Raw genomic sequence first — 26,837 nt, 5'->3', positions numbered from 1 at the left:
TACTCTAAAGAAACAGAAAATTGATGTATTAAAATCTGATTAATTAATTGTACTTCTATTTAAATTAGTGTTCATTTACAGTTCCCCTTGTAATCGATTGATTTTCTGAACTGCAATCTTAAACTAATTTTATGAGTTTTCTTGACTGACGAGAAATAAAACAAACAATATAGCAACAGATGGAGTCAATTATATGGATTACACTACGCCAATGTGCTGATGAGAAAATATGTATTCCCTAAATAAGAATACTCACTGAGGATCAAGGTAAACAAGTGTTCCGGCAAGATGAGTGGAGACATGACTATCAATATCATTTGCAAAAGCTCTAGATAATCCAAAGTCAGCGATTTTAGCCTCCATATTCTTGTCCAGCAAAATGTTGGAGGCCTTAAGGTCTCTATGTACAATTGCAGGTTTACAACTATTATGCAAATAATCCAATCCTACAACTCGATTCGTTATATTTATCACCAAGGTAATTGTCAGAGAAAGAATGAACCCAAATTCCAGTTTGAATATCAATAATCTCAACTCGTAAAGAATGACATAATTTATGATCATTGTTTTAGGTCATTTGCAAAAGAACTTGATGCTAAATGTAATTTATTTATTTTTATATACAATTAACTAGAATATGATATATGATTTGTTTCTTACCATATGCTGCATCCAATGCAATTTGAAGCCTATCTTTCCATTTCAATTGACCTCCTTTCTTACCTGTAGAATCAGAATGATTACATTTCTTTTATCTGTGCCTTTAAAGTTGTTAAATGCATTTATGGACTCTTATTTTATTAAGAATGAGTAAATATATGTTAATATATTAAAAAGTTCCAAGTTATCGTATTTTATTATAATAGATTAATAAATACATTATCTTGCGCAATCCTTGAAATTTAAGAAATAAATTACGTTTACTACCCTTGTAATAAATTTTATTATAGATATTTTAGTTCTAACATATTGGTTAGACTGCTATGATATGCTAAATATTGACATGTGAGAAATCAAGCCCTAGCTAGAAAGAAAAATTTTATACTTGATAAATGATGGTGCAGATTCCCATTAGCCATATATTCATATATTAATGCTTTGACGCCACTTTCTTCGCAATATCCAATCAGAGAAACTAAATGTCTATGATGAGTAACCATCAAAAGTTCTACCTACAATTCAAATATTACTTTATCAGTTATGTGATAAATAAGGAACTAATGTAGAGCAAATTATGCTTATCATTAAATATCTGACAAAATAAGGCAATGAAATAAGACTAATAGATTTGGATATTTCACCTCTGATCGAAATTCTCTATGACCTTGAACTGATGCATGAGAAAGTAACTTCACTGCAACTTGAGTGCAATTCTTAAGGTTGCCTAAATAGACTTTTCCAAATCCACCTTGTCCACTCAAGTTTTGCAAGTTATCAGTGATCTCAAGGACATTGGAGTAAGAAAAAGCACGATTTCTTAGTTCTGATGCTCCTTGCTTTCTAGAAACTGCCAATATTAATAAAAATAATCAGAACTTCTAGTTCAGAGACTATAAATACTACCTCAAGTTATTAATATGAGACCTAATTAACTAATCTGATGAGATTATAAAAGTTAAATAAATGACTTAATGATAGCATATATTATATGATCTCTTTAAAAATACTTATGAGCATCACTAGATTATATATCGGTTTATAAGTGAGGCAAATGAGTTTAAAGAAACAAAATAAATATAAATACTTTAAAATAATTTATTTACTTTCTCTAATCTCTCTAAATTAGTCAACTGAGTCTTATATTGAGGACTGGATGTAGTAATTTTTTATGCATAAGAAACAATTTATATTAGCATATGATAATACAAACTAGTAGTATTTTGTGTGTACCTTTGAGTTTTTTCATTTTGAAGATCCAAATTCCTAGAGAAATCAAGCCTATAACCGTCAAAGCTGAAACGGACGCTACAAGTGGCATAAGGAACTTTTGCTTTTTGCATGGATCTCTCAAACAAAGACTAGGATTATCATCCAAACTGAAAGATAAGTCACATATGGGGATATAATTAGAATCACATATTAAATTTGGCTCAGTAACTTTATTGAGTTTAACTAATAATAACAACTTTTTTCCCATCAATAGCCTCAAGAATAGGAAGAGCCAATGAAAAATATAGAGCAATCTCATCACATTGAAATAATATTGGGAAAAGGACATAAAAAAGTTGAAAATTGCAATATTCCAATTCAGGCACCTAAGAGGTCAAAATCCTAGAGAAGAAAGTGGTGTCTGATCTGATATTTTGCAAATAATTAAATGACTAAAATATCATTGTATCAGATTTTTTTTTAAAAAAAGAAAAGCTATCAAACTTGTCATTGCTAGTATATTTCTTGTCATTTTTTATTCAACACTTGTCATTATTAGTTCACAATTTATTACTAAATAAAGTATATTTTTTGTCATTTGTTGTTTAAGCCAATTCACAACTTGTTAATAAACTTTTTGATATAAGGCATTTTTGTCATTTTACTAGATTTGCAAAATACTAGTCAGACATCATTTTCTCATCGGATTTTGACCTCTTGGGTGTCTGAATTGGAATATTGCATTTTTAACTTCTTTTTATATCATTTTTCCAATAATATTTGTAAAATGATTTTAGTTTATTCCCAGGGGGGAAGGTACGTAGTCATACATTAGCAACTAGGGCCGAATAAGGTGACAAACCTTATTTGCAAATGTGAATTTTCTTTTAGAGCCTTGGGAACTGAACCTGTAAGCTTGTTGCCACTCAAATCACTGCAGAAGCATTGTGAAATACATTCATCATGTGGTCTTCAAGCTATTAAGGTATATCAAGTATTAAAAAATAATATAAATGCATTTTGTAAAACTTGCAAAATTGTCAACTTGGGCAATTTAGCAAGAAATTCCGGTGTCGATCCTAACAAGTCATTGCTTGATAAATCCCTAAAATAAAGCAATATTTTACATGACAAAATTCTTATACTTAAGATTTTGTCCTAATTAAATTATTAATTCCTATACTTACAAGGACACTAACTCTGTAAGTTGTAAAAATGAAGCAGCTATTTGTCCTCTTTGAAACATCCTAACTTTGACCCCTCAGAGTACATGTTTGGAAGCGTTATGGTTCAAGCGATTTACAAAATAAGCCCGTAGATTGAACTTTGTGATTGGTTCTCAGGTTACTATTTACTGGTTAAATTCCAGATTTTTAGTCCAACTTTGGGAGGGCATAACTCTTGGATACACATCCGTTTTAAGTGATCTACCACTTGTTTTAAAGCTCAGGATGTGTATTTTAATCATGTCAAATTTCATGCCTTAACTCATTCATTGATAGGTCAAACTAAAACTGGAAACTGACTGCTCTAGGACCTACATTTTATCCATCAAACAATTCTTACTCTAATTCTCCCTTCATTCAAACATGCAACAACTAGCCTTATGGATTCCAATTCATTCATATACTTTGAGTTGCATGCCATTACATTATACATCAAACATTACATCACATTCCATGCTTGACATATCCATAATTAATTACATAATTAGCGATGTCAATCATTACATTGAAACACAAGTAAATTCTCCACTTTCTTTGCTTTCATCTTCTTGCCCTTCTTCATGCATGTCTTCGCTTTATCATTTGACCTACTATGGTTGGTTAAGGAAGGGTGAGATTCGGGAGAATCTCCGTAGCAAACAATAACCACCCAAACATACATCGCAAGCTTGGCATTCATAATATGCTTGCAACTTAACATTTCTATAACATAGTGACATGTTTGGAAATCATCATGTATTAACCATAAAACATATAGGCCTATGGCATATTTCAAACACATTCACAATCACAACATATGAGTTCATAAAATCATATAACATAGAAACATGTCATACATGCAAGTAAATACCAAGCACGTAAGAGTAAGGTCAAGTTTGTTACCTTGTGTCCTTAAGCTTTCTTCTTACTCTCTTTTGCTTCCAACCATTAAGGTTGCTTGCTCAACCACATCCAAACCTTTTCTTAGATGCCTCAAGGTCCTAATCATAGCCATAAGGGTTACATTACTCATTAGGATCAAGAATTACACAATATGAAAGACTTATGTCCTTAAACTTAATCCATTTTTCCTTAATTTATAATGTAGTGCTCTAACTTTGTAAAAATTGTTCCCTTAGGCTAGTCCTACACAATTTTGCCCAAGGAATCCAAATATGAACTTAGATTTATCAAAATCCAGCTCCTTTCCTTGGTCCTAGGCCAAAACCAAAATATACCACTTAATTTCCAGTTTTCATTCCAATGCTTCCAACTTCATTCTTTAATCTTATCCCTACAAAATTTTTCATTTTAAACACATAGAAAGCATCAAAATCATCAAAATCACATCCTGAATACAATAACTAGGTCTGGTTGAAATATTTTCTCAAGTTACACAATCATGAAATTTAACCAATTTCAGCATAAAACCACTTGATTTGTGTTCTTTTTAAGCCTTTGAACATTAATCTAGCATCAATTTCATCTCCCCTTACACTTAAAAATTTCGTGCAGCACCTTCCCCAAGGGTTACAAGCTCCCAAAACTCATTAAAATCCATAACCAAGCTCAAGAACAACAAAAGAAGTGAAAACTATATTAAAAACCATGAACATACTTTGTTTTAGAGCTTGATCTTGCATTTGACTACTTGGCCTTTCTTTCTTCCTCTTCTTTCTCTCTCTAGAAACCATTTTGTCAAAGCTTCCCCAAGGTTTCCATGAGCTTGGATGAAATGAGGGGTGGGGAGGGGTATTTATAGAAAACAAGCTAAATCTAGGTCGTTGATCTTAAAAATATGTGGCTTGATCTGGACCGTCCATTTTCTCTTTTAATCTTTTGATGACAAGTGTCCCATGACATCATGCTTACCTCATCATGATAACATCATACTTACATTATAATATCCTAAATTTTATGGATTTGAGTAAAGCATGATGAAGGAGAAATTTTTTAGAGAAATTGTTGAGATTAAGACCCTTAAAATATGGTATGAATAATTATAAAGTTAATTTTAGGAATTTAGGACCCATTTTCTTGGAAAATTCGAGGAAAAATAGTTAGAGGATAATTTTTGAGCTAAGATTTTTAGGATAATTATCTTATAGACTAAAGAAGATAATGGAAGAACAAAATTCATATAGATATCCATGTGTGATTTCTGGAATTATTGGATTATCCGGAAAAAAAAAATGTAGAGAAGGATCAAATTAAAGGGAAAATGAAGACCAAAGGGCAAAATGGTCATTTCACATCCCTCATCCATCTAATATGCCCTAACACCTCCTCCCTTCTCATTTTGCTCTGGTATTCGAAGGGAAAGCAGAGAGAGAGTTGAGAGACTTTGAGAGAGATCAAGAAGAGCAAAGGCAATCGGAGGAGGGAGTCGATTTATACCAAAGTGGAAATCAAACACGGTGAGTCTCCTGAATCTTCTTCCATCTTTGTTTTCTGTTGGTCATGTGTTACAAGGCGATGATGAAGATGAAATCTGGTTTTTGAGGGAGGAAGTAAAGAGTATGACAGCCAAGCTATAGAAATCATGCTTAATGGTTAGGATGAAGTTTGCAGTTGAGATTTCTGCACTTGGTTTTTACGGTTGATTGCTCTGGTTATAGTTTCTAAAACAGGGCTTTAAGGGTTTAAAGAAAAGGCTTTGGGTAATAGAAGATTAATGAGGTTTAAATATAAACAATTCTTTTCTGGAAGTATGATTATAATATGCTGGTATAAGTTTCGTGTGGTTATTGAGGGATTGAAGAGTGTGTGCTTTGAATGAAGAAAATTCCAGACTTGACGATGGAAGGATGCTGTTTGATTTTACTGGTCAGGAAGCACTTGAATGCTAAACGCATCAGCTATACATGTGGGTGTTGTTGCGTGTCAAATCTAGAATGTTAGTGGCAAGATCTCAAACTGAAAAATTGAAGAATCATTAGGGGTTGATGCTCTACAGCTATTATTGGTATATTGAGTTATTGGATCAGGTTTAAAAGCTCTATTGTGATGGTAAGAAAATAGTTTTAAAGCTGGAGAATTTTTAGAACCAAGGTAAAGAGTGCTGTTCCAAATTTGGGAGTATGTTTAGAATCTGGAAAATTTTTCTAGAATTGCTTATGACTATGGCATGAAATATCGGAAGGGAAGAGAGATGATTAAACTGCAGTGTAGACATATTAAAATATTTTTGGAAGCATGGGTGCTGCTCGAAATTGATCAAAGTGTGAAGAAGGATATTGAAACCTGAAAAAGCTTACAGCTTAGCAAGGTTGTTGAGATTAGTGTAGAATTTGAATACTGATTTGAGAGGACTGAATCAAGATTTTTGGACCTTAAAATAGTAAATAGAACGACGAATATGAAGCTGGAATTGTGGGGGAAATATCCGAAAAGATTAATGTATGATAATTTGTTTATGAGTTTGTGTAGTATAATTGTTATATATATATATATATATATGCGTGTGTGTGTGTGTGACTTTTGGAAGTATGACTGTGGGAAGCATGAGGGAAATGGGAGAGTACTTAAATACTTATACCTATATATATATATATATATATTAATCTATCCTTGTCTATATAATTTATAGGATTTGATATTTGTTTAAGTCCATTAAGAAGGGAACCAAGGAAGAAGCAAGGGGAAGTTAGTACAGAAAAAAAACCAAAAGGTAGTAACTCTTTTCCTTTAATGTGATTATGCATTGATTACCACATGCTTGGATGTGCCTTTATGCTGATTGTGCATTAGAACATGTAAGTTGCCTTTGCATGATAATAATTGTCATGATAATATGCACTGGTTTCCATTTATTTCGGAATGTGGGCGCAATAGATAGCGGTTGGCTGTATGGGTGTATGGTGTATGTGCATCATTTATTATATTTGGATGCAAAGTGTTGTTCTCTTTGGCCTGTGTAGCATGTTGTTTATAATCTTGTATGATTACGTGAAGGAAATTTGTTACTACTGAGATTCTTTAGAATCTCACCCCTTCTTCCATGTAATACAGCAAGAGCAAGTACTCCTAAGGGCAAGGGTGTAGTGATCAGTGGAGTTTAAAGGTGCAGGAAGCTGGTGATCTTTTGTATATATATATTTTGCTTAAAATGCATCTTATTTTGAAGTGAAGATATATTGTATATCTATTTTAGTATGTAAATATTCCTCCATAAGGAGGTGGCTGAGGGCAAATAAACCATGGTAACTGCTATTGAAGGAAATGATCAATATTTTGATGTATAGTTATTATTTTGCCTAAAATTATGTGTATCTGTATATGTAACTCGTTGTATGAGCCTATGGTCAGAATATTGAATGTTAGATCCTATTGGCTATAATTGATTTGATATAGGATCCAAAAGGCTGGATGGAAAAAGAATGGGTTCGATGGTTGAATATGAACCATGGGTCTTAGACGATTTTTACCGTTTTTGTAAAAGGGTTAAATCGGGTACTCAAACCACAAGACAGGTTACTTTGAACAGGATCAGACTTTGTATTTGGGAACTTCAAAAAAACAGAAAAAGAAAGAGAAAAAAATTGTCTTCCCAAGGATTGGAACCTGGCTTTTAATGATTCGAGATTAAATAGAACAACTCTATTGGTGTATAAAGGATATTCGTGACATACATCATCAATTGACATGCTTTTAATCCAACCGTACATGTGTCTTGCATCTGATCGTACACATGTCTTGCATCCAGCCATACACGTAATACCTTCTTTTCCCATTTAACTGTACACTTGTCTCTTCCAATTTCCTTCATCATTAAGGCATTAAAATAGGGAGGAAATTAATATAAAATTCGTGCAAAATACCACTCTTAGGTATTCCTCCACCTATCTTGTCATTCTGCACCATATAGGGTACTTTTTGGGGTCTTGACTTTTCCGGGACCACTGGGATATGTTATGGCACCATTTTTTTTCCTCAAATAAATCCACATGACATTATATAATATGTCCAAAGGGAACGTGATGCTCTTCCCTTGTTCTTCCATTAAAATAATTAATCATATTTATTTCAAAGTGATCTTGACTGAATTCTTTCTACCGGTCCACAACTCTGAGAATCTATCTCCGGGTACCAATACTATTCATTCATCACGGGAAATTGTTCTAATTTTTCTTAAGTCAAAAGTCAACCTCTAGACATTTGACTTTGACTTTCCTCAGATAGTACGTAAATAGGCTTTAAATTCCATTAAATCCAACCTCTTCGCTTTCTGGGGATGGAATTATTTTTAAAACCTGTGATAAATCCTCAAATGTCTTTCTCCATTTCCTTCCAATTATCTGAGACCTCCATATACTTTAAATAATTTATTTTTGAAAATATTTCAAATCAGTCAAAACCTTAGGAATTCTACAAATTCTTTCTAGGGGCATTTTTATCATTTTTAGCCTCATACAGGCCTTTAAACCTTATTCCTATTTTTCTGAAATTTTTCTCAAGTGTTCAAACCTTAACCTTCCATTTTTCATTTTCTTGGATTTTTTTGGGATTTTCAGGCATAGTTTCTATTTTTGCCCTTACCAGTCCAAAACTTTGTAAAATTACAATTTTACCCCTTGTTTGGCTTAACCTCAAAATTCACCTCCTTGAGGCATCCAACATAACCTTTGGCCTACATTTATTTCTATTTCTTATTCCTGGGCCTCGAGACTTCACTAGAGTTTTTAACTTTCTCTTTTCTTAGTCCTAGAAAACTTTCCCTTTGTGATTTAGTCCCTGAGAATCTCTCTGTCCTTTCAGGGAATCTCTGGGACCCCTGCCAAAAAGTAGTCTGGTAGTCTACCTATTTCAGGCTAATTCTGGTACTTCTAGGTTTAAAATTTGGGATGTGACACTCTTAGCTCACTGACACTCAAGTTTCTTTTTTTGATAATGATTAATAGATACAAAGGCAGGAGATGGTGAAGTTTTAAGAGTAGTAGTATATACAGTTTAAATCATTGATGCATTTGAATAATTAACATCAAATTAACCCAAGTCATGTAAAACATGCTAATATTTTGGAATGAGTGGAAATATACTTACAGTGAGATAATCCTTGTGATAGAGTCATTCATATCATATCTACAGCCAAGTCTCTGCCATGCCATTTTCTCCGGAACACATGGGTCACCTTGCCATTCCACTTTGTAGATTTGGTATGTTTTTTTAATGTCTCGAATGGCATCCGCTATTGTTAGCAATAATAGATAGGGTATCAAAAGTCAAAACCACATGCGTGCACACACACAGAAGATCATATAGAACAATAGGAAATGGCAGGTTGAGGAATACAGAGAAGCAAACACACACACACACACACACACACACACACCATCTGTTTGGTAAGTTGGAGGTGTTAGTGGTGATATGATTTTATAAGTTTCTGTGGCATTAAGGATTGGAGGAGCTTTAGATTCTGGTGTTGCACTTATGCTGAAACGAAGACCATCCTGATCTGTAACGTTAATAACTATCACCGGCTTTAAGTATTCAAGAATTATCGGCTCTATTTTGATATTTTCACCATTAACAGTAATATCAATTACTCTCTTTTGTCCAGCGGGAAGCTCCTCAATTTCAACAAAGTGAAAGTAGACATAATATCTGAAGGAGTTTTCAGGTGGTTGCGTCCAAACAAAATCATAGTCAAGGCTTAAAGCAAAGGACAGATTCAATGATGCGGTCGCAGACATGAGCACTTCTACTGGTAATTTGTAAGAATCGTTTATGCTTCCAACATCAATATATTTAGACGTATTGAACTTTTTCCAACCTTTATCTTCAAAAACATCGTCCACACACCACACACGATCATACGTGCCATCCTTAATCCTATATGCTTGCAGTATTATATAAATAAATACACAATTCATTGAAAAAAACTAGATGATGAAATCATGCAAAACACTAACAACAAATATAAGATTAAAGTCACCTTGTAAACTGGCCTGAAATAAACTCAGTGGGACCAACATCGACTCTCGTATCAAGGACTAGTAGTGATTGAGAAGGAGATGGGGTTAGATAAATAGAATTGGCAAGAGGTCATAGTTCCAACGTAGAAATGAAAGGGATTCCTCTGCCAGTATTGACTAGGCAAACTTGTATGGTGTCGCTTATTGTGGGAGTATGAATAATCTCTGCAAGTTGATAACCGGTATAATCCAAAGCCACAGTAGTCCAAAAATCGACATTGAGGAACAAATCAAACGTCGGAGTTCGATTTTGAATTCATAATTTCCATATGCCAAGAAAGCTCTGATGAGGTAATTGTTATTTTTACCTAGTTTTGGTTTCAGGCTGTAGCAGTTCCTTTTTCCTTCTGGGAAAAATCTCACCGTCTACAATTGTCTTCCGAAAAGAGAATCATCTAAGTCAGTTCTTGATTCAGGAGCCACCATTGAATTTGTTCTTGTTTCTACGAAATCCATGTCTGCCTGATACGAGATTCCAGTTTCTGGATCAGTGTATCCCCGACTTTCTCTACAGTCAATGCTTATGAAATCTGAGTGCGCAAAAGTTGACACAAAATTATACAAGTGCAGTAATTTATGGTTAGTTTTATATTTAACCATTGAAGCAAAAGGTTAGCCAGTAATAAGCTTCAGTCCACAAGAGCAGAAACTTTGTGGGATTTAGGGTGTCAACAACCCTTCTCTGCCTCTTGATTTTTCCCCACTTTTCAATGATATTAGACTCTATATAAAATGAGTTATATTTTGATATTTTATGGGCAAAAAATGGTGCGGTTTTAAATTTTGTTATGATTTTTTAAAAAAATTTGTACCTAAATTAAAAAGGAACTACACAATTTTAGAGTATTTTTTCTTTGAAAAATCATTAAAAAATTTAAAATTGCACTATTTTATACCTATAAGATATGAAAGTGTCGCTCGTTTTATATAAATCTAATGATAACAAACCCCCCCCCCCCAAAAAAAAAACAAGTGAGGAAACATTGCAGAGCAGCTAAGAGGAGGTAGCTAACTCTGGAAATCCAACTGTCTGCTTACTTGGGTGAGCAGCATCTTCTAGCATTGCATCACAGATATTAAGCAAAAGTTGGATCAAGACGAACCATACAATCCATTGTGGTGCCTTCTCCATGAGATTAGTTGAATTATATGAAGACACTATCTCTGGCTCATATTATTATGTCATGATAAACATAAATATTTATAAAATAGGAAAAGTTAAGTAAATCAAGACGAGTGAAAAAGAAAGAATAGAAATGGACTAACCATGCAGCTTGGGAGATCTCAGATTCAAACCAAGATGAGCAAAGGTATTGTACGCTAGTAAAGAGTATGGGGTATGTGTTTGTATAAGCAGAAACTGTAGGGAATTAATAATTGATGATAGATCTTTTAGAGGTGGCGGATTGATGAGAGGTCGTAGTCTGCTTTCATTGTTTCTTTAATTATATGTATTTTTTGAATTACTAATTAATAATTAATGATAGATCTTTGATATGAAAAAATAAAGAACAATTATGCTAATTGACTCACTCTGGTTAGTCATGGTGACCAACCGTGCATCATGCATATATACATCGACTTTAAATATGGGCCACGTAAAAGCCCTACTTCCAAGTTGACTTGGTCCACGTAAACGCAAGATCCCTTGGGCTGATCTGGGACGTGAAGATGGTCCTGCGTAGATTTATAATAATGAGTCCTTTAACTTGGAGAAAAAAAGGAGAGAATTTCAGCGAATCCCTAAAAAATAAATAATTTTAAATAGGTCCTAAAAGATTCTAAAATTTCAATTTAATATTTAAGAATAAGAATAAAATTATATTTTTTCATGTGAAATGACAAAAAAAAAAAGTTAACCACTGCCGCCCAAGATAATCGAGAGAAAGATTTAAACCCATAACCCCTTAATTTACCAAAAAATTTGTGACCACCAAACTATCAAACCCTTTTGATTCTATAGTTCAAAACTTTACATATGTAATAAATTTAGTATCTTAATTTACATAATTTACAATTATACATAAGCATTTTAAAAATTAAAATAACAAAATTCACATGTGAAAATATATAGCATAATTTAGAGCTCACAATTTACATTATAAGAGCCTTTCGTAGAAAAATTTACGAGTATACATAGGTATTTTAATAACAAAAATAGCAAAATTTAAATGTTTGCATTTTAACAACTATTAATAGCAAAATAATAGGTAAAAATTTATAAAATGCGTATATGTAATTATAAATTTTCTATTAGAACTTGTAAACATGTAAATTGGGAGTTGTTTAAAAAAAAAAGTAAACTAAGTTTTCAAGTTTGCATTAATGGTTTGACCTGATCAAAGATAATGAAGAACCGGTTGTGTGCATGGCGCTTTTTCTTTTTTTCTTTCTGTTTTTTTTTTCCCCGGGGCCCCGGGGGGGATTAATATAGGTGATCGTGATAAAGATTTGTAGTTTCCCGTCCATTCAATTTAAATGAAATGACCCACCTTGAATTTTCGCTAATATATTTTTATAGTGTTTTTCTTGGGCTGAGAGAAAGACAAATTGACTTGACTCAAAGTTTAATCACTTCAGACTTTCTGGGATCATATTTAAGTTGTCTTTATTGCTTCAAATTTCGTTGACCGGCGAATTCGAAGTCTTGTGTTGTTCTTTTCTCCCGGAAAACTACATGCTTCAGCCTGAGACTACGTGCAAAATATAACCTTTTTTAACCAACAAAATATTATCTAAATATAACATTTAACTATAGTTTCTTTTTAAAAATATATTTATAATCAAATATTGACATAATATAACATTTTTTTGGCTTGAAATTGCAGAATCTCCTTACTGGTAATTAGAAACTAATCCTTCTGACACATAAAGATTATTAAAGTGGATTTTACCTTTCTTAATAAACATAACTCTTTTTTTTTTTTTAGTGGAGTAATTTTTTCGGCAACAGCATAATATTTCTTTATCAACGTACTACTTTATTAATGAGATTAAAAACATTTATTGAAAAAATTCCAAGAATATGAAAAGATCTAATTAAATACTATAATTACTACCATATCAAGTAGGGGAGAGTTGGATCTCTAGGAGTCTATTCTACTGAACTTTTATGTTCCTGCAATTCCAATTGAATGAGTCAGAAACGAAAATTAAAAGGTGATGGTAAGTTGTAGTTAATGTGGGCAGACTTGGAGCTCTTAATCTACTAATGTCAAGGGTCTCGTTGGCCACAAAGAAAAAATAGTTAAGGTTCTCATCAATATCCTACCTTTAACCCCTTAGAGTACAAATTTGAAAGCATTATGGTTTAAGCAATTCACAAAATAAGCCCATAGATTGAAGATTTGCAATTGGTTCTCGGGTTACTATTCACTGTTTAAATTTCAGATCATAGGTCCAATTTCGGGAGGGCATAACTCTTAGCATACACATCCGTTTTAAGTGATCTACCACTTGTTTTAAAACTCAGGATGTGTACTTTAATCATAGTAAATTTCATGTCTTAACTCATTCATTTGGTAGGTCAAAATAGAGCTGGAAACTAACTGCTCTACGACTTATGTTTTATCCATTAAACAATTCTTGCTTTAATTCTCCCTTCATACGGACATGCAACAACTAGCCTTATGGATTCTCATTCATTCATATACTTTGAGTTGCATGCCATTACATTATATATCAAACATTACATCACATTTCATGCTTGACATATCCACAATTAATTACACAATTAGCTATGTCAATCATTACATTGAAACGCATGTAAATTCTCCACTTTCTTTGCTTCCATCTTCTTGCCCTTCTTCATGCATGCCTTCTCTTTATCATTTGACCCACTATGGTTAGTTAAGGGAGGGTGAGATTCAGAAGAATCTCAGTAGCAAACAATAACTACCCAAACATATATGGCAAGCTTGGCATTCATAACATGCTTGCAACTTAACATTTCTATAACATAGTGACATGTTTAGAAATTATCATGCATTAACCATAAAACATATAGGCCTATAACATATTTCAAACATATTCACAATCACAATGCATGAGTTCATAAAACCATATAAACACAGAACATGTTATACATGCAAGAAAATACCAAGCACGTAAGAGTAGGATAAAGTTTGCTACCTTGTGTCCTTAAGCTCTCTTCTTACTCCTTTTTACTTCCAACCATTAAAGTTTCTTGCTCAACCACATCCAAACCTTCTCTTAGATGCATCAAGATCCTAATCACAGCCACAAGGGTCACATTACTCATTAGGACCAAGAATTACACAACATGGACGACTTATGTCCTTAAACTTAATTCCTTTTTTCCTTAATTTATAATGTAGTGTTCTAGCTTTGTAAAAATTGTTTCCTTAGGCCAATCCTATACAATTTTGCCCAAGGAATCCAATTATGAGCTTATATTCATCAAAATCCAGCTCCTTCCCCTGGTCCTAGGCCAAAACCGAAAGCTGTCACTTAATTTTCAGTTTTGATTCCAGTGCTTCCAATTTCATTCTTTCATCTTATCCCTACACATTTTTCATTTTAAACATATTGGAAGCATCAAAATCATCAAAATCACATCCTAGGCATAAGAACCAGGTCTAGCTGAAACAATTTCTCAAGTTACACAACCATGAAATTCAACCAATTTTAGCATAAAACCACTTGATTCGTGTTCCTTTTAAGCCTTTGAATATTATTCTAACATCAATTTCATCTCCCCTCACAGTTAACAATTTCATGCATCATGCCCCCCAAGGGTTTCAAGCTCCCAAAAATCATTAAAATCCATTACCAAGCTCAACAACAACAAGAGTAGTGAAAACTACATTAAAAACCATGAGCATACCTTGTTTTAGAGCTTGCTTGACCTTTCTTTCTCCCTCTTCTTTCTCTCTCTAAAAACCATTTTTCCAGAGCTTCCCTAAGGTTTCCATGAGGTTAGGACGAAAATGAGGGAGGGGAGGGGGTATTTATAGAAAACAAGACTGAATCTAGGCCATTGATCTTAAAAATATGTGGCTTGATCTGGACCGTCCATTTTTTTTTAATCTTATAATGACAAGTGTCCTATGACATCATGCTTACTTCATCATGATTACATCATGCTTACATTGTCAACCCACATGCTTTTAATCCAACTGTATACGTGTCTTGCATCTGACTGTACACATGTCTTGCATCCACCTGTACACGTGATACCTTCTTTTCCCATCTAACTGTACACTTGTCTCTTCTATATTCCTTCATCATTAAGGCATTAAAATAAAGAGGAAATTAATATAAAATTCGTGCAAAATAAAACCCTTAGGCATTCCTCCACCTATCTTGCCATTCTGCACTGTATAAGGTACTTTCTGCAGTGCTGACTTTCCCGGGACTACTGGGACATATTATGGCACCATTTTCTCACCTCAAATAAATCCACATGGCATTATATAACATGCCCAAAGAGAGAGTGATGCTCTTCCCTTATTCTTCCATTAAAATAACTAAAACAATTAATAATATTTATGTCGGAGTAAACTTACCTGAATTCTTTCTACCGGTCTACAACTCTGAGAATCTATCTCTGAGTACCAATACTATTCATTTATCACGGAGAATTCCTCTAATTTTTCTTAAGTCCAAAGTCAATATCTAGACATTTGACATTGACTTTCTCTGGATAATATATAAATAGGCTTTAGATTCCATTAAATCCAACCTCTTCGCTTTCTGGGGACAGAATTATTTTAAAAACCTGTGATAATTCCTTAAGTATCTTTTACCATTTCCTTCTAATTATCTGAGGCCTCTCTATACTTTAAATAATTTATTTCTAATAATATTCAAAGTTAGTCAAAACCTTAGGAACTCCACAAATTCCTTCCACGGCATTTTTGTCACTTTTAACCTCAAACAGGCCTCCAAACCTTATTCCTATTTTTCTAAAATTTTTCTGAAATGTTCAGGCCTTAACCTACCATTTTCCATTTTTAGGGATTTTTTTGGGATTTTCAGGCACAATTTCCATTTTTGCTCTTACCAACCCAAAACTTTACAAAATGATAATTTTGCCCCTGGTTTGGCTGAACCTCAAAATTCACCTCATTGAGACCTTCAACATAACTTTTGGCCTATATTTATCTCTATTTCTCATTCTTAGGCCTTGAGACTTCCTGACTTTCTCTTTTCTCAATCCCAAAAAAATTTCCATTTGCGATTTAGTCCCTAGGAATCCCTCTGTCCTTCTAGGAAATCTCTGAAACCTCTGCCAAAAAAAAGGTCTGGTAATCTACTCATTTCAGGCTAATTCTGATACTTCTAGGCCCAAAAGTCGGGATGTTACAATTGACATATAATAGGTTCACCTAAATAAATATGTTTACTAATTAATTTTTGAATTCTAGTCAATGAGCTGTCTCATTATAATTCATGTTATTAACAAACCCATGAATATTATTAATTATGAATTAATACAAAATATAAAATTGATAACAAATTCTACTGTTTGATGTATCCAAGGATATTTCTTAATTAGCTGATGGTTTAAAACTAATCCCTTTTAAGACGTGGACATCACATAAGTTTTGCCTTAACAAAGTCTTTTTCATACTCATAGTTAACCTAATTATCTGCCAACTGTGGGATCTTATTAGTATTTTTTTTTTTTTTGATAAAAGGGATCTTATTAGTAACCATAAGAGAAAATGTGGTGGTATCACAAGGATGATAACATTGAATTTGGAAAAAAAGAGAGTACGGAATTGAACGATCGATTAAAACTCCTTGTTATAATTGTGGAAATAATTAACAAATGCTTTAGAGTCCATATCTAAAATTTTCGGGTATTTATGATTTCTGAGATCTTGAAGTCACCAAACATCATAATAAGGTCAGATTCTTCCGGTTAAACTAATTAAAGTATAGTTACAAGCTTGAATCTGCTAATTAAGGAACCCTGTATAAACTGTAAAATTATCATTGTGGGTCTTTTTGTGGTTGTTAGAGCGTGGTGATTTAAAAGACTATGAGATGATTTGGATTGTGGAAGTCACTTTGCATGCAAGATAGTTTCTCATTGAAATGATATATAAAAATACGACGTTAGTGTTAAATAATTTTTATTTTTTAGTCTAATAATAAAAGACATAAAAAGGAAACGTCAAAATCACCAATCCACCGACAATTTTTTTTAACTCAAACTCTGGATTATTTTGACCCTATAATATGATTCGTAAGCCCTCGTTTCGTTTTGGAAAAATATTTTTTTTCGTATCTTTATCGATTTTTTTTTTGTGCCATTCGCGTGTCATCTCCACGGGAGGGCCAACAAAAATTTGGAAAAACCATGTTTGACCTTTTCCACTCCAAATTAATGTTGATATGATTTGTAGGTGGAATCATTCAGTCCCGAACAAAACTTGAAGTTTTGATGGCCTGAGGAAAATCGATATGAATCGAGTTTAAAATTTGAGTAAGGACATCAACGGAAGATTCCATTTAGTATTCGGCTAATCCTCCTTGCGTCCTTAGTTGCATTGTTGCCATGTCTCGTTCACTTTTCCATCTGCTCAGACCATTATTTATCAATCCATTCATAAAATCAAACCAAACAGTAATTGGGAATAAAATAAAGAATGAAATAGAGCCACAGAAGCCCAATAATCGGCTGAAATTTCAGTGGCAAATTAACAGAGAGAGATGTCACAACAATGATCAAGTCAAAAAGCTTCATAATCCAACAGAACATAACTTCTATAGAACAAGTCCGACCGATAATAAACTACTTTATATTACACACAACGATATCCATTTTAGTACAAATTAATGTAAAGACACTACCTAGCTGAGAGGATAGTGATTGAACCAAGGTTCCCAGAATGATTGATTGGATGGCTTGGCATACCATTTCAATAAAAGACCAATCTCCAGAGCTATATGAAGAACGAACCATTAGTCGCTTTAAGTCCACTTCAAAAATTAACCGAATTAATACAGTACAGTGCACAATCAGGATCGTATTCACTTCAAGGAGCCTCTAAAAAGATCCTAAGTAAACTAAGTATCAAAAATAATAAATTGATAGGGGAAAAAGGTTTTGGGTTTTGAAAATTAATTTTACTTACTAGCTATTAAAGATGTAATGGAATAAATCTAAACTACTAATTTTTTATATTTTCTTTTGTAAAAGTGAATGTGAATGGATATGATAAAATGTATGAAATGAATGGTTCTTGAAAATGGATTAGTGACCTTCCTTGTTCAAAATATTTTAAGAGTTAAAAACAATGCGCCAAGTCTTAATGAAAAACCCCAAAATACCGTTTGAGTCTAGCAATTATAATTAGTGGTTACTCCTACAACAGTAGTTAGTAAGCACCTCTTTGAGTTGTTATTTAAAACCACTTAGTATGCAGCTGTGGTTAAATCAAATAACTCTTCCTTTTAAAAAATAATGCTCAACCGAGACATTAACCGAATGCTCAAATGAGACACTCAAAAGCAAGCTCAAATCAATTGTATAGTCCGCAATAACATGCGAAACAGTACAATATCAATAAACTCAAAACGGAATACAAGAACATAACATTTAAGCCACACAATTCAATCACAATCACAAATGCTCAATTCAACAGAGATAATCAACCAAAATCTCAGTCTCTAACATTGCACAGCACCATTCTACAAACAGAGAATCCAAATAGATAAGAGAAAGTGAATTGAATTAAATTAACTCCCCTATTAGCTTTTGGAACTCCAGCCACTGCTCCATCTGCAAAAGGCAACGAACTCAGCTACTCATAGAACCCGATGCAGATACAACTCGTGTGAAGCACCAAGCAGCCATGCAAGTTGAGGTAAAGGGATGGATTCAGGTCAAATATGAAGGAGGCTGAGAGAGTTGGTGAAGACGATGCTGGATTGAATGGAATGGAATGGTGAAGATGGATTTTAACGGTGATGGCAGAAATGGTGACGGTGGTGGATTCGAATATTTGGATTCAAGGGAGATGTGGAATTGGCCGAGAGTGAGGAGTATGGAGAATGAAGAACGATTGGAGGCTCCTGTTGCACATTATGGACCTCTCAACGGGGAAGAAGATTGATGGAGAACAGATCGAGCTCCTCTGGTCTGCCTCTGTCACAATACTCTGGTCCTTCGTTCTGTCTTGCTTGCCGTCAAGCTCTGGTCCTTCACGTTGTGTCCGCTGTCAAGCCAAGAAGAAGGAGACAATGAAGTCGACGGTGATTTTCGGCGAGCTCCTCTGGACCTTCGTTCCCCACGCCGTCGAGCTCTGGTTCCCTTTCGTGTGCCTTTGTTCACTCTCTGCCTTCTGCCTTCTGCCTTCTGCCTTCTGCCTCCTCCAACGAAGATGATGATGTGAATTTAGGGCAGGTACTAAAACGCACCGTTTTACTACCTGACCCTCTTTCAATTTTTTTTTTTATATATTTCCTTCTTTTTTCTTTTCTTTTTTTTTAATTTTTAATTCTTCAAAATACCTGCAATTAAAAATTGAAAGATAAGTAGTATTAATTGTCCTTAAAGATCAATTAATCACAATTATGACAAATTTGTCCCTGTTATGGACTAATTCAACGTAAAGCAATCTAATATGAATTATACTCAAATAATACAATTAAGGATAAATCATAATGACAAAAACCCACTAAAAAGATATAAAAATGCATATAAAATATAGGTTTGTCACTAAACATTTCTTTAGTTCATGTAACACATAACTAATATCAGGCCTTGGGGTGCACCGCGGTGAAATATAATGCATGACAGTGCTGTCTTCGTAGCTTTCCATGCAAGACTTACATTGAATTCACCTGTCAACCTTAGATCAACAATGCCTTGGATAATCAATGATAAAACATATATACTCAAGTTCTCTTCTTACTAGTGGCTGGCCTGTGATTAGTTGAAGAAGAATCATCCCAAAACTATAGATGTCACTTTGTTTGTTTAGGTTTCCAGACCTTTGAAATCTATGGTGTCAACAAACAATTAGTTTATAATGTAATAGTTTTTTATTTTCCTTGAATTAATATTCTTTATTGATAAAATGCAATGAATTACTCAGAATCAATGTGACCAGGTGTATCAGCTGGTCGAGTTAATAGATGAGTGTCTCTTTCATTTTTAAATGCTCTAAATAATCCAAAATTAGTAAGCTTGGCTACTATAGACTGATTTAACAGAATATTGGACGGTTTTAAGTCTTTATGAATTATGAGAGTCTTATAACCATTATGAAGATATTCCAATCCTACAACTTCATCAGATCATGTAAGTTATAGTAAAATGTGATTGTGAAGGAGAGAAGAAACTCATTGGTTCTCTACGTCTTGCTACGTCTGTACCAACTTGAAGTCTCTCATTCCACTTGAAAATTTTTGAGTTTTTCTTTGCAAAGACATCGGTTTTTGGTCAACAGATAGCCAGGAAACAAAACATGCATATGATGATGTATGAAACAACTCAATACAATGGATAATATAAATGAAGTTTTTCAAAGAATTTGAACAAGAAATCGAAGTGTCAACGTTAGGTCAACCCTAAGTTTATTTTAGAAGAAAAAAGAAAAAGTGGGTTAAAAAGAGTATGGTAAAGTAGAAGTTTTGGAAACTTTGTGAGGGGACTAGCCCTTGAAAAGAAAAGATATTTTGTCTCCTTTTTTCTTTTTAGTTGTTATCTTCTTTTACTATTATCTTCTAAGAGGATAATCAAGTCTCCCCATCTCCATTGGTATACTCTTGGCTTCGCAAGAGAAGCCACATCACTTCAAAAGATAATATCCGTGAGTTATTTATAATTAATTTTTTATTAGTATATATAGTTTTTGATACCAAGTGCCGGGACAATTAATCATTTTCATTGGAGTTAATATATTAGAAGTATATAGGAGTTCAAATTCACTTTCCACCAGAAAAAAAGATGAAAGTTTCTACCAACAATAAAAAGTTGGTCTGGCGATGTAAGTCCTATTAGATTCTTTTGGGTCTCGAGTTTGAGTCTTAGATGAGACATCTTTGTAGAGAAGAGAAGCCACAGATCTCAAATCAGATTAGTTGGATAATAATATCAGGAAAAAATAAATTTCTAGTGGGATCAATGATAAAAAAGGTGTCAAAAAAGTCTAAGTAATCTCAGCAAATGAGTTTTCTAAAAGTTATATGCGGTAAAATAAATAACTTTGATGTGAGTTGATGGAAGAATGCTAGAGATAGTGAAATCATGTGAGGAGTTATGGACACAGATGAAGAAAGTTTAAGCTTCTTGGTTGTGAGTGCCAGTAAATTTCTTGTGCACAAGTTTTTGGTCAATAAAATAGATGTTTCAATTCAAAGTCATATTCCGCAGGTTCCTATGGGAGGTATTCAACACCAACTTCTTCCTTATAGATATATTATAAAGGCAAGAAAACCATAGTAAATTTATATCAACCATTATGAGATATTAGAGAAGTTTTAATTTGATCATTTTGATACGAACCCGACAATAGTCCGCTAAGGTCTTCAAGATCCATATATTTTTTATGTCAGTTTCATTAGAAAACCCAACAAGTGAAACCAATTTTCTATTATGAATGAACGTTAAGAGTTGAGACTGCAAATTAAAATTAGTCAGATCTCTATTTTAGAATATAATTTTTAATAAGAACGTCATTCTACCGGCCAATAGGAATATATTTAGCATTGAGTTATAAAAAAAAATTGAAAACCATAACTTGATAACTTTTCTTTCTAACTGATTGAAATTGCTTATAGCCTTGCCTTGAAGATGGAGAAAGTAAGCAACCTTTGTGTCATCTTCTAAAGTGCCAATGTAAACTTTCCCAAATCCTCCTTCTCCAATAGCAGTTTCAAAATTGTTTGTGATTTGGAGAACCTCTGAGTAAGAAAATGATTGATTCTTATGTTTTATATCTTTCCTTTTTGGAGACTCACTTAGGATGACTACAATATTAAATGAAATTTGTGAAACTTTCATTATCATATAAAAGTGTAAAAGCAATTAATTGGGACTATTTATATTATTGCCCATCCAAAAAGATTAGACTGTCTGAAGAAAGTGACTCATCAAGGCATGTGCAAATTTTTTCTTTTGAAAAAAAAAATTTGGGGATATACGTTTCTATTAATGAGTTGGCAGCATGTGTAAGAATGAATACCTCTTATATGTCTAAATCTCTAGATCACCAAAGAGACAATAACAATTAAGATGACAAAGGCTGCAACTGATGCAATAAGTGAAATTACAAAATTGTGTTTTTTGCAAGAATCTTTTTGGCAAAGACCTGGATTGTTGACCACATTGGTAACATAGAGCAGGGGTTAGACTTAAACAATATAATTATGGGTTCATATCAAATTTGATTTATTATGGGATTAAAGGTCCTTTTTTGCCCTAAAAGTTTTCACGAAAGAGCACTAACTATCAAGAAGCTTTTTTCAGAGTAGGTTAGCCCAAAAATTGTAAAATTGGAGCAATGTCACCCCATTGTTAATTTTGACCCATATATACACATGGCACTTGCTAAATACCATATCATCATCCAAAATCTAACAATTGACAGCTCACTGAGTCTTTACTAGCTCCTCTCCTCTCTCCCTTTTCCTTTTTTGATAGAAACGCCAATAATGGAAAGATATCACAAATCCTTTCTTCGTTCTTCAAACCTCCTCCAAGAAAGTATCCATGGCACTTCTTTCCTTGTGCCTTCCACCCTAAGGCAAGACTCTCACCTCTCGCTCCCCACCGATGACATCAAAATGGTCAACTCCATCTACTTTGAGGCCATCGAGACCCCAACCCTTGGTTCATGGTGTTCGTAGAATGTGCAGTCGACTTCGGCCAACTTTACGACAAAGGATGATGAGGATTGAAATATCCTTCCTTTAACCTCTCAGAGTACATGTTTGGAAGCGTTACGGTTCAAGCGCTTCATGAACCAAGTCCGTAGATTAAAGATTTGCAATTGGTTATTAGGTTACTGTTCACTGGTTAAATTTTATATTTTTGGTCTAATTTTGAAAAATCATAACTAATTCTATAAAAATCATATTGAGGTGGTTCAAAATTCTATTTGAGGGTTTTTCAATTCTTTAGAGGAGAAAAATATGAAACTGGACTTATCCTTGCCCAATTCGTACAGTTTATTCATTAAATGTTACTATTCATTTGGTCAATTCTGGAACTTTCAGCTTTTGTGCCTCAAATTTGAAAATTCATATCTCCTTGTGTACATATCCAATTGAGGTGTTCTACCTCTCATTTTAAAGCTTGGGATGTGTAAAACATGTCTACCAAATTTCATGGCTTAACTCATTCATTTGATAGGTCAAATTGGATCTGGAAGTTGACTGCTCCAAGACCTACGTTTTATCCATTAGACAATTCTTGCTTTAATTCTTTTGGCATGCGTAGCTTGACCCTATCCTTTCCCATTCATTCTTATACATTTTCATTCATGCCATAAACATTCTAAACAAATACATTGCATCATTGGTATTCATATACATAATTTACACAATTGGAGAATCATACCTTAACCAATAGCTTCATTCATTAATATGAATAATTTTCTACTTTCTTCTCCTTCCCTCTCATGCTCTCCTTCATACAATCACTGTCCATCATACTTGACCTAAATAGTTGGTTAGGGAGGGGTGAGATTCAGAAGAATCTTAGTAGCAAACAATAACCATCCAAGCATATATGGCAAGCTAGCATTCATAATATGCTTGCAACTTAACATTTCTATAACATAGTGACATGTTTGGAAGTTATCATGCATTAACCATAAAATATATAGGCCTATGACACCTTTTAAACATAATCACAATCACAATGTATGAGTTCATAAAACCATATAACATAGAATATGTCATACATGCAAGTAAATACTAAGCACATAAAAGTAAGGTCAAGTTTGCTACCACTACAAAAAAAACATGTATTTTGTAGCGGTTAAAATATGACTTTTCTAGCGGTTTTTACTGCAACAAATAACATTTGTAGCGGTTAAACAAACCACTAGAAAATCAAGTGCAAGAAACATATTTCTAGCAGTTATGGGACCCGCTACACAGTATGGTCAAAACGTCAGAAACTTTCTAGCGGTTACAATAACTGCTAGAAAAAACAAGTAGTAGTACGGCAATGAGACGAAATTTCTAGCAGTTTATAACCACTAGAAATCACAAAAAAATATCTAGCGGTTAAGTAACCGCTAGAAAGTTCTGAATGAAATTTCATTTTGCCGGGAAACAAAAATTTTCATTTTGGTGCCAAAAATTGTTAGCCGTTAATAACCGTTAGAAAGTTCGAAGGAAATCAAATTTTGCCAGGAATCAAAATTTTGGAATTGGCTCCAAAATATTTCTAGCGGTTAGGAACTGCTAGAAATGTTGTGGCAAATTTAAATTTTACGAAATTTGTCACTCTTTTTTTTTTTCATTTTCTAGCAGTTTGAAAACCACTAGAAAGTTTATTCCAGGCAAAAAAAAAATTAAGATGTTTGATTATTAAAAAATATAATATTATAAGTTTAAAAACCATTGAGTAGATTATATTAGAGAATTTTTGTTAATATGTATAATTACTAATGTATTACATGTTATACATTTGAATTTTGTAATAAATAATGAGTAATTAAGTTATGGTTGTGTCAAATGAAGTGAATTTAATTTAATAAGATAGTTGAATTGAAGATGAGATAGTTTATAATATTAAACCTAAACTGTTATGTTGAGAAGTGCTTGAATCAATTGAGGAGGGTATGACCAATGTGAAGAAGAAAAATCTGAAAGATAAAGAGAAATAAATATGTTAGTAAATTATAAATAAAGACAAATAAAAGATATTAAGACTTATAAAATAAAAATCACCTTACTATATAATGAAGAGAAAAAAACCACCATATCAGAGAGTAAAAAAAACAGAGAGAGAATTATAAAGAAGAATGGGAGAGGAAGGAAAAGAAATGAGGTAAATGAATGAAGAGATGATGTGATATTTATAGAGATCAACGAGACATTTGTAGCGGTTTTTTTGCAGCGTTTTAATTCATTTTGTAGCAGCCTTGCATTTTCTAGTGTATAATAAAACCGCTAGTATACAAATTGTAATTTTTTAATTTTTAAAAAACTGAACCAATTTTAATTTATACATATTTATTTATGAAAGGCAAATTTTTTTAATGATAAAAATTTTTGAAACTGCTATTCTTGATTATCATTCTGCCTGAAAGGAGATAGTAAAAAAATTATGTTAGAATTATAATATATTTAGAAAAAATTAATAATTAGTAGTTAATTATTTAAATAATTTAAGAAAAGATACATACCTGATAATCGCCAAATTATCATCTCCTTGAGGAAAGAAGTTTTCAAAATTCGGGCGTTGGAAGGGTTCGTTGTCGTAAATAATGTCACTATCACCTATATCATAAAGATCTCGTGGCTTGAGGTGAATAGCCATATTTCAGTCTTTATGTTTCTCATCCTCGACATAGTAAACCTGGTGTGCCTCGCAAGCAACAATATATGACTAATCATCTTCAGATTCCCCCGTATGAATAAGTCTAGAGAAATTAACAGAGGTGATGCCCATGTGGTTAGTAGCGAGTCCCCATGAAGTTGTCATATTTGCCCAGGAGCACTTGAACAGAGCTACGGTGAAAAACTGGCAACTCAATTCAATGGTGTCAATTAGCTTCCCATAGTAAGTGATGCCCCCAAAGCGCATATCACCGTCACTGCTGCTAGCATAACATCTCATCCCAAATGTCCTACAAACTCCAAAGTTTTGTGTGAGCAATCTCTCTTTACGTCCAACCGTACAGAACTTGAAGCCGTAGACATTATATGCTGTAAACCTTCATGCATAGTCTAATGGACTGAGGGAAAGATCTTTGAATTCATCTGTGTATGGGCTGTTGTCATTACGTATTTGACGTGTAAACCAATTGGGAAACTCTTTGTGGATTTTTTTATCAATGTCAGCAGAATGCACACGCCCCCATAGCTACCGCCTGAGGTAATTTCTAAACTCACTACAGTGAAGTGTAATTTGTTAGAAGAGTCAGTGAGAAACAAATATAAAGTGTAAAAGTTAGTGGGCTTATATAATACTTACTACATGAAGGGTTCAACTTTGCTATAATTTATCAAAACATGTCTATGTGCCTAGAGTTTCTCTGTGGGAGTAAGTCTGAAGAATTCATATCCTCCAACTGGTTTGCTAACAGGAGGAAATAAAGTTGACGTGGAAGCACCAAGAGAATAATCATCTACATGACGTGGGTGGTTAAAAGATGTCTACATGTCATTAAAGTACCTTGAACAGAAAGTTAGGACCTCATCTCCAGAATAACTTTCTGCTATTGACTCCTCTGGCCACGCCTTATTCCTAACATATGATTTCAATTTTTCCAAGTACCTGTAAGTTAATATTCTATTAATAATTGTGAGCAAATGAAATAACAATGTGAAATTTAAAGAGGCGGGGATAAAAGATAATCTAGTACCTCTTTATAGGGTACATCCATCGATAGTGAACTAGGCAAGCAACCTTTGTTTCTCGAAGAAGGTCAATAGTCAAGTGAATCATAACAGTGAAGAATGATAGAGGAAATATCATCTCCAAGTGACAAAGTGTCAGAATTATTTTATTTTGCAGCTGATCAAGACCTTCGTACACAACTTCTTGAAAAATGAACACAATTCCACAAAAACCACTCATACATCAGAAGGAAGTGTGTTTTTCAAAGCCAATGGAAGTAACTGTTGCATA

General features: G+C 33.4%; 1 pseudogene; it reads right to left on the bottom strand.

Moving 5' to 3' along the window:
* Window positions 1–252: 252 nt before the first annotated feature.
* Window positions 253–26,837, bottom strand: part of LOC114713630 (putative leucine-rich repeat receptor-like serine/threonine-protein kinase At2g19230) — an 87,443-nt pseudogene continuing 60,858 nt past the window's right edge.

This window comes from Neltuma alba, unplaced genomic scaffold, assembly GCF_004799145.2.
Source record: "Neltuma alba isolate B1F8T4 unplaced genomic scaffold, ASM479914v2 tig00011441_pilon, whole genome shotgun sequence".
In the NCBI taxonomy this organism is placed as follows: Eukaryota; Viridiplantae; Streptophyta; class Magnoliopsida; order Fabales; family Fabaceae; genus Neltuma; species Neltuma alba.
The sequence above is the reverse complement of the archived record's forward strand: the minus strand, read 5'-3'. Positions and strand labels throughout refer to the sequence as shown.